Below are 8,582 nucleotides of genomic sequence, written 5' to 3' on the forward strand. Positions count from 1 at the left end.
AGGTGGTGGGTTTTAGTCTACTTTTAAAATTATCACTATTTTCAGCTGTTCCAGTGACTCCAGTGGAGTGTAATGACTAAAACAGAAAAACCAGAGGATCTTCAGAGTCTGATAATTAAGTCTAGTGCAAGACCATGTAGTACAAAACTAATAAAAGCACTGGTCTAAACCAACACAGTGGCCTGAATGTTACAGTATACTACAGTATAAGGTCCTGCAGATGCAAAGAGAGAGAAACAGAAAACTAGACAGATTCATTTTACCCACCATGTTGACTTCATGCTTCAGCTACTGTTTCACTGATCTTAAACTAAACTGTTTAGTAAAGCACAACATGTCCTTCAAATTTGACTTAGAGAATTATAAATAAACTCACAATTTTTTTTATTCTTTCATCACACTTTCAGTATCACATTTAACAAGCAGCAGGGTCAGTTTATAGTTTTAAGTTCCTGACAACCTTTACACATTAAAATATTTATGGTTCATGTTAGTGATTCTACACCATCCATGAGTTTTCTCTGTTTGATTTAGCAGGACCATGTCACTGTGACACTGTGTGCTCACATATACAAGTTTATGTTAGCCAAGCCTTTGCGGTTTGTTGAGTTAGGGTGAAAATAAAAAAATGTTTCCACAGGCAGTGAGATTATTTTCACATTTTTGCAGGACCCTTTTAGACGTTGAGAGACCCCTCCTTCACCTCTACAGTCCCTACTCCACCTTCTCTTCCTCTAATAGTGGGTTACCCACATGCCTACGATGGCGCTTGGGGCAATAAAAAAAAAAAAAAAGAAATTGGGAGGGGGGTAGTAGGGAGAACCAGGGAGAGGGCGGGAAGGGAAACAGAGCTGATTATCCAAATACAGTCATTAAAGGGGAAATGTGTTTTTCAAGCTGTCAAAATGATTAATGGGCGAGAGCAAATCCTCACAAATGCTCTTGTTTAGTCTAACTGGCAGACACGATCCTGCCCATTGATTTATGGCAGGCCTGCTGTGTGAGACCATGGTGAGGTTAGAGGGTGGGTGTGTGTGCGTGCGTGAGTTTGGGTGTGTGTGAGTTCACGTGATTGCATGCATGTGTATGGATGTCTTTGTATGTACGACTGCATGCGTGTGCTCAGACCAGAGAAGCTGAGGAGGGATCAGAGAACAGAGGAGAGTACTGAGCAAATTCTCCTCATCAGCTTTCAGCCTCTGCTCTGACAAATCAGCTGCACAAACCAGACGAGGTTAGCGAAACCCTTTTTTTTCATTTTACGGCTCCATGATTGAACATCAACAACAGGATCGATGTTACATCCAGAATGAATCAAACAGCTGTCCAGAGGTACTTAGGCTTTCATCTGTCACTAGCCAATATCCCTCTTCACAGATGAGGTTGGGACAGAATAAGAAATATTTCTCTCATTGCTCAACTGTAACTGATGTTTATCCGTTTTTGTGTAGATAACATTATCTAACAACACCTCCTTGTAGGGCAAGCCATTACTTATTATAATTTAATAAACTATATAGTATAATGACAGGTTTTTAATGACCACGATGTCTTAAAGGAAGAGTGTGACACTTTAGTTTGTTTTCTTGCTGAGAGGTAGATGAAAAGATCACTCCCACTCCCTCCCTATGCCCATTAATCCATGGTGCTATTTCTGTGTCAAACTGCCTGTTTGTTTCAAAGTGGGAAAAATTTGTGTGCATGGAGCAAGGATTTGCAGTTTAAAGGAATCATTCATTTTGCACTAATTAACTTCCTTGATGAGAGATGAAAAGCTCAATACCACTCTTATGGCTATACCAGGAGATGATTAGCATAGCTTAGCATTAAGAAATATTGCAAAAACCACAAGTCTGCAAGCCTTAGTGGTGCTGGTGGATGGTTTGTGTTACCCTGGACCAGTCTTTTAGTATTAAGCTAACTGACCAAGCTGGCCATCCCCTGGCTCTAGGTTCATATTCAGCATATAGAAATTAAAGTGGTGCTAGTCTCCTCAATCTTTGTCATTTCAAAAAACATTTCTATAAACTTTAGCAAATCTCAATAGTAAATCAGAACTTAGTGACACTTATATACGTACATACATACTGCATGTTCTGATGCTCACTATTTGACATAATATTCTAGTAAATACACATCTGAAAAGTTCTTACGATGTTTAATATTTGCTGTCCTTAAAACTAGCTTTTGGGTAAAATGCTCTGGGTAAAAAAAACTATGGCATGTTATTGATTCATTTTTCAAAGCAAAAGCTGTTTACTAAGAATTCATAAAATACCTTTCAAGGAACACTTACTGCGTCTGACAAAGAACCACAAAGAAATGAGCACCACCTACAGAAACTGAAACTTCATCAACACATAACAGGCCTCCCACATTGTTTCATTGTTTGTCTGACAGCTGATCTCTCAGAAGTGAAAAACAATGTGCAACAGTGACTGCACCACTTCCAAAATATAATACTGTGAATTAATTTTCCTGGTTTTATTTTTTTAGTGCCAAATAATGGTCTGTGCTGAAATTGTTTACATTATAATCATTTGCAAAAAATAAAGAATAAAAAACAACACAAATGTTTCACATGCTACATAGATACAAATAATATTCTGTATATATAATATGTATCATATGTTCTATTTTTGTTTTTCCTCTGTACCCTCGTCCTATTTTCTACTGCAGCAATCCAGGTTCCTGAGTCAAAACTGAAGCTTCATCTTATTTGTTGAAGCTGTATAAACTAGTTCTTCAAGAGATTTTAAAACAAACTATGAATTTATTGCAAATACTTATTGACCCTGCTGTGATGGAAAGTCCCAGTGCACTCATCCCCTAAAGGTAAATACGTCACTGCAGAGCAGTCCGGTCCAGCTCTCCAGGCTGGTCCAGATGGATGGCTAACAGCTGTTGGCCCTACAACCTCTTCCTTCAGCAAAGCCATTAGCCCTATCTGTATGCAATTTCCTCATTCTTCCTCAGTTTCCCTCTGAAGTCCACTGTGATCACTTTCCCACACCCCCACAGCTCAGTGCAGCACCACACTGTACGTACACTGCAGCATCGTTTGGCCTGAGCAGATCACAGGCTGAATTATTCTGTCCACCCACACACAGGCATGCATGCGTATAATTATGCACACACACACACACACTCACACACAGAGTAGGACACCCTAAACTCTCACACAGTTATGGCAATGGTAACATATGAGACTGAGAACAGAAGAAAAGTCAAACAGTGGATGAGTGTGGGCTTCCAAACCTCTAAAGTTAAATTATGACTTATTGGTGTCATGACATTTATGTTGGGCTACAATTAGAGCCAAGGGGATTTACCTGACAGCGCCTCACTTTACTTTAAAGCTTCTGTTATTCATATCTTTATAAGTAAAATGAATTTGTTTATTTTGTGTAATGTGAAAGGGCCCAAAATCACAGAGAATTATCTTGTGACTCTGCATGCCCCCTGAGCGCTGACGTGTTTTCTCGCATCTTTCAGTCAATTGTTTTGGGTTTATGGCTTTACTGGTTTGGTTCACTCTCACAGCTCTAATTGGCATCATTTTCGGACACAGCAGGAAAAGGTTTTTACCGACAAAGTTCTGAAAACCAACGTTGTCTGTCCAGCCAGCTTATGAACATAGTGGCACCAAGTATTTAACTCAGGAGTTAAAGGAATGTATATAGCATATAGTTCACTAACATGTTTGCTAATTCAACTTGAAAGTGACAATCCAGTACTGTATGTCAAGTGTTCATATCAGTTCTTCTTGTAGTATTGGCCAAAAATGAATAACCAAATCTTTTCAACTAGTAGAAATGAAGTTTGCACTGATGTGTGCTGCCTCCAGGAAAGAGCACATAAATGTATTCACTCCAGAGCGTGACTTTACAAAAGCACTCACATTGTCCTGTCTTCTTTATGTGCCACCAAAATAAATGCCTGGCAAATAAGCATATACAGCCTTACATGACATTACAAACGCACTGGAGTACTGTGTGACAGCTTGCTTAAGCAGTGCTGGTAAAGTGACTGCCTGACACATTTTTCCCTCAGGGGCATACTGTAGCTGTACGCAGTCACTACAGAGACCACTCTGTACTACAAACCCATACACTCACCTTGACTCCCTGCTTCTGATCGCAGCTCTGGTGCAGACTCATTGCCCTTGACACTTCCTGTACAGCCTGTGGAAAGTATGCCTGATTCCTGTGGCCTTCGAGGAAACTTGCTGCTGCCTAAGTTTTAGTGCCTGCTAGGAATAACAATTGTTTTGCATCCTGATTGAAGTATGTTTATCATCTCTGTTGTTACTGCTAGTGTCATGATACAGCATAAATAGGAGCTGTCAGAGATTTGTTTGTGGGTGCTCTTTAGTGAACACAAATGAAACCAGAAATACTTAATTAAAACACTGATGTTAAATGGCTAATAACTCACTTCTGCACTCCAAAGGCTTTGGTTAAGGTAAAAGTAATTGAGTGCAAAATACAACCTGAGCTGACCCTGAGTCTGTCAGATCCAGCTGAGTCCTGTTGGGTTGGGGGACAGGAATGCAGCTCTGGAATGGAAGAGGAGTGTGGGAACTTGGGAGGAGGAGTCCAACAGAATCTGAGGCATGTACCACAGCTGTGAGCTCATTCTCTTTATGTATATGTGCATGTACCTACTGTATATATTCACTTAATGTGTGTAGACATGTTCATTTGGGTTTATTCCAGCTCCAGTAGTGTGTGTGTGTATATATATATATATACATACAGTATATATGGCTACATTTGTGTGTCGGTGATTAATGACCTACAACCCTGGTTTCTTCAACTTCCTTCCTCTCCAGTCCTGTCACACACATCATTAAGCATCACCATAAAGGATGTGAGCAGATGGCTGAAGCTGTTCCAGCTCGGTCTTGTGGATACTTGGACCCTAACACCCTCCACATGCAGCAAATACACTAACACATTCACATTTAAAGGTGCAATGTGTAAAATGTGAAAGATTTAGCTGCATCTAGTGGGGAGACTGCAGAATGCAACCTTCTGAGCATCCCCTCTCACTCCATCCCACCTGTTTACAAGAAAGGCTACAATGGCGTTTTTTTTACAAGTGTACCCAGGGAAAAATATTGTTCGTTGTGGTTAACTTGCACTTCTTTAATATAATCTAAATAAATGGCTGACTTACTGAAAGTTGTTGAAAACAATGTAAATCGATGAGATGATTTTGTGAATCCGCTGTAAAAAGATGTTTAATCATTATCTTTGAGCAGATCAGGCTAACGTCAATGCTGTACACCAGCTTGCTAACAGCTTTTTTAACGCAGACCTTGTTCAACAGTTTAATGAGATTAGAAAATTTTACGTAATTTTAAAAATTGCTATACTCTTTAAATATGTGCGTGGTTATGACAACACATGACACATGACAAAGTCAACATGGCGGATGTACCTACTTATTCAAATGTAGTACCTACTAAATATTATGCGATTTCAGACTCAGCCTTCATCTTTAGTGAGGCAAATAGCTACCGCAACTCGCAAAACAACACCATGGTCCTATGAGGAGGTGCTCATGTTGAGGTGGTACTCAGTTGTAAATGACCTAAACAGAGTAGAGTAGAGTAGAGTAGTGCTAAAACTGTGTAATGGAAAAGGGGCATTACTCTAACATCATCGTGATGTTACGGGTTCCTCTGGCTGCTATTTTACAAAACCTTACATGTCCAACTTTTAAAGTTGGCATGACACTTACAGTGAACTTAAAGTCAAGTGGAGTTTGGACAATACTCAACACTGAGTCTTAGTGTCGAGTTGAAAAATTTTCATTTAAAAAGAGAAAGTAAAGCTGATACAACAGTTAGCAACTAGAGGTTAAAGCTAGTGAATCATTTTGCAACAGATGAGCCAGATTTTTCCCTCCGGACTTGCTGAGGAGCAGAACAAAGCTAAAAGGACAGTGAATTTTTCACTTACATTCACCGGATTGTTAAAATATGGCAACAAATGAATTAGAACGATGCTTTACCTCTGCTGAATGTGTAAATCACGTCTGAAAACAAGGGGAAACACCTAGCCTGACTGTCTAAAGGTCTACATTTCACTAAATAACATACTGGATCTCGTTTCTTCAGTCTGGGCTTTACAGTTGTCTTATGTAGAATGTTTTTCTTGACCAGGATCAGGCTTCAGGTTTTTATGCTAAGCTAAACTAATAGCCTGGTGGCTTTAGCTACATATTTGGCAATATTTTGTCTTGACAAGGCAGAAAATAGACATATTTCCCAAAATGTTGAATATTTCTTCAACTACAGATTACATGTCAGCAGTCACTGAGTTGTAACCTAAGCCGCAAATATCCTCTGCAATTTTTTATGGCTTTTTTCATAGCAATATATAATTTTTAATGCGTTTAATGCTAAATTATTAAGAACAATATAATTTACTAATTTAAGTCACTAATTGATTTACTAATAATGTATTAAGCTGAGTTTTAAATAAAATTTAAGTGTTTTGGGAGCATATTTGGGGCATATTTAGGATTTAAACTATAAAAATAGGATTTTATTGGCAGTTTTTTGGATGTTTTTTCACAATTCGTGGGCGGGTGCTCTAGGATCGTAACCCCCACCAATTTCAGGGGTTTACTGTATAATGCTGTATGTTGGTTTACTGTATTTTTCTGTCTAGCATTTCTCTTTGAGAAAGGATGAGAAAGGGACTTCACATGCACAGATCCATATATTGGATCTATGTGTGCATGGGCACGTGTACATGAGCCATCAAAAAATATTTTTTCCAAACTCGTCCTGTCAAACACACTTCACAGTATATATGGGGCAGGAGCAGGCATTAAAAAAGTACTGCAAAAAGCGTGTGTGTGTTTGTCTGAGCACATGTGTCCTCGGCTGTCTGCTGACATGCTGCAAAGTGCTGTAAGAGTGTGTGAAAGACAGATAAAAGACAGAAAAAAAGAAAGCTGTGGAGTGGTACTGACAAAGAAAGAATAAACAGAGAGGGAGTGGACGATAAAGATGGAAAAAGAATGAGCAGTGGAAAAGAGGTAGAGAAGAGAAAGAAAAGGGAACAGCAGTGAAACAGAAAGCAAGCAAGTCCTGCATGTGTGTTGGTTCCCAGCCCTGTCAGGGCCCTGTCAGCCTGTGATTTATGGCACTGAGACTGGGAGCAGTCTTCGCTGCCAGCTCAGTATTGTTACAACTGACAGCTAATGAGGCTGGACGGGCTTTCAAGCACAGCACTTAACAGAGGCCTCCATCTTCACGAGTCACGAGTTCTCGTCTTTCTTTTCTCCCCTCTCTTTCTCTCTCCCATTTATTTCTTCTTCCAGGGTGGCAGCAGTGTTGTGAGCTACCACCAGATTTCTGGGGCTGCAGAGAGAAAATAAGGCAGGCCGACAGAGATATATGGGCGACACTCTGTTACTGCCGCACTTCCACTCTCTTCTTCCTGCATGCTATTAAGCCAGAGGCTCAGCTCATATAAATGAGGGAGAGAGAGTGAAACACAAAGAGAGACCCAGACTCTGCACTGCACTACCAAAATATTCCATATTCTACAAGTACCTGTCATGTTTTTAAAACCTGGAGTTACATGTGTCTTCCCAGCATGTGATCTGTGTGAAGGGGCCTGAACTTTATAGCCTTGGCTGTGGTGTGTTTTACCTTCAGCACCCCTGGTCCAAGCTGGTTGGACCCTGTTCTATAATCACTTCCAGAGTCTCTGGCAGAACTGCCCCCCATCCCCCCCGCCACCGCTCCACCTCCTCCCTCGGCCCCTAGTTTCTTGTCAGTCGTGATTAATGGCACTAGGGCCCCGGCGCGGCTTACGCTGCCAGTTCCAGCGATGTTCCCTTGATACTTAATGAACTCTGACAAACTTCTTTTCCCTTGCTCTGTTGTTCCCTTTTCCCCTCCACTGCCCCACCCCTCCCTGTTTAAAATGCACGGCACAGAGCTGACACTGCAGCACCTAGGGGTTAGCTCTGGTCCTCTGCGAATTTCTCTAGGGGCCAGTGTCTAAAAATTAAGTGCCACAGCTATTTTGGTGCCAAGACCCCTAATAGTGTATCACTTCCAGTTTTATTGTTTGACTGAAGATTAAATAAACTGATGTTTTGAGTTTTGCAGCGATTGCCCTTTTTAAATGCTGCAATGTTGCGCAGTTCTCTTTATTAAATATGAAATTGTTGCTTGTTGCAACAAGCCTTATCAACCACAAATTAATGAAGGCTTAAAAGAAATACATGCAGTGACAGTCTGTTCAGTTTTAATGGTGAAATGATGGAAGACTGAACCTCCTGCAGCCCCCTCAATGTATTTTACATGCAAGTGAAGCAGTGCATGTTATCCAGTCTCTGTCGCCATCTGCTGTTCTCTTTAGGCTGTAGGGTGAAATAACTTTTCTCATCTACATTCACATCTTTTTTAAGTGAAAGAAATTCATGAAATGTAGAAATGCAACAAAAGATCTGACAAGCGGAAATGACAAAATAATATATGAAAAAAAACTTCAAACAGATAAATCAGAGACCTTAATCCCTTACTAATACCTTAAGCTATTGATAATATA

This window comes from Mastacembelus armatus, chromosome 9, assembly GCF_900324485.2.
Source record: "Mastacembelus armatus chromosome 9, fMasArm1.2, whole genome shotgun sequence".
In the NCBI taxonomy this organism is placed as follows: domain Eukaryota; kingdom Metazoa; phylum Chordata; class Actinopteri; order Synbranchiformes; family Mastacembelidae; genus Mastacembelus; species Mastacembelus armatus.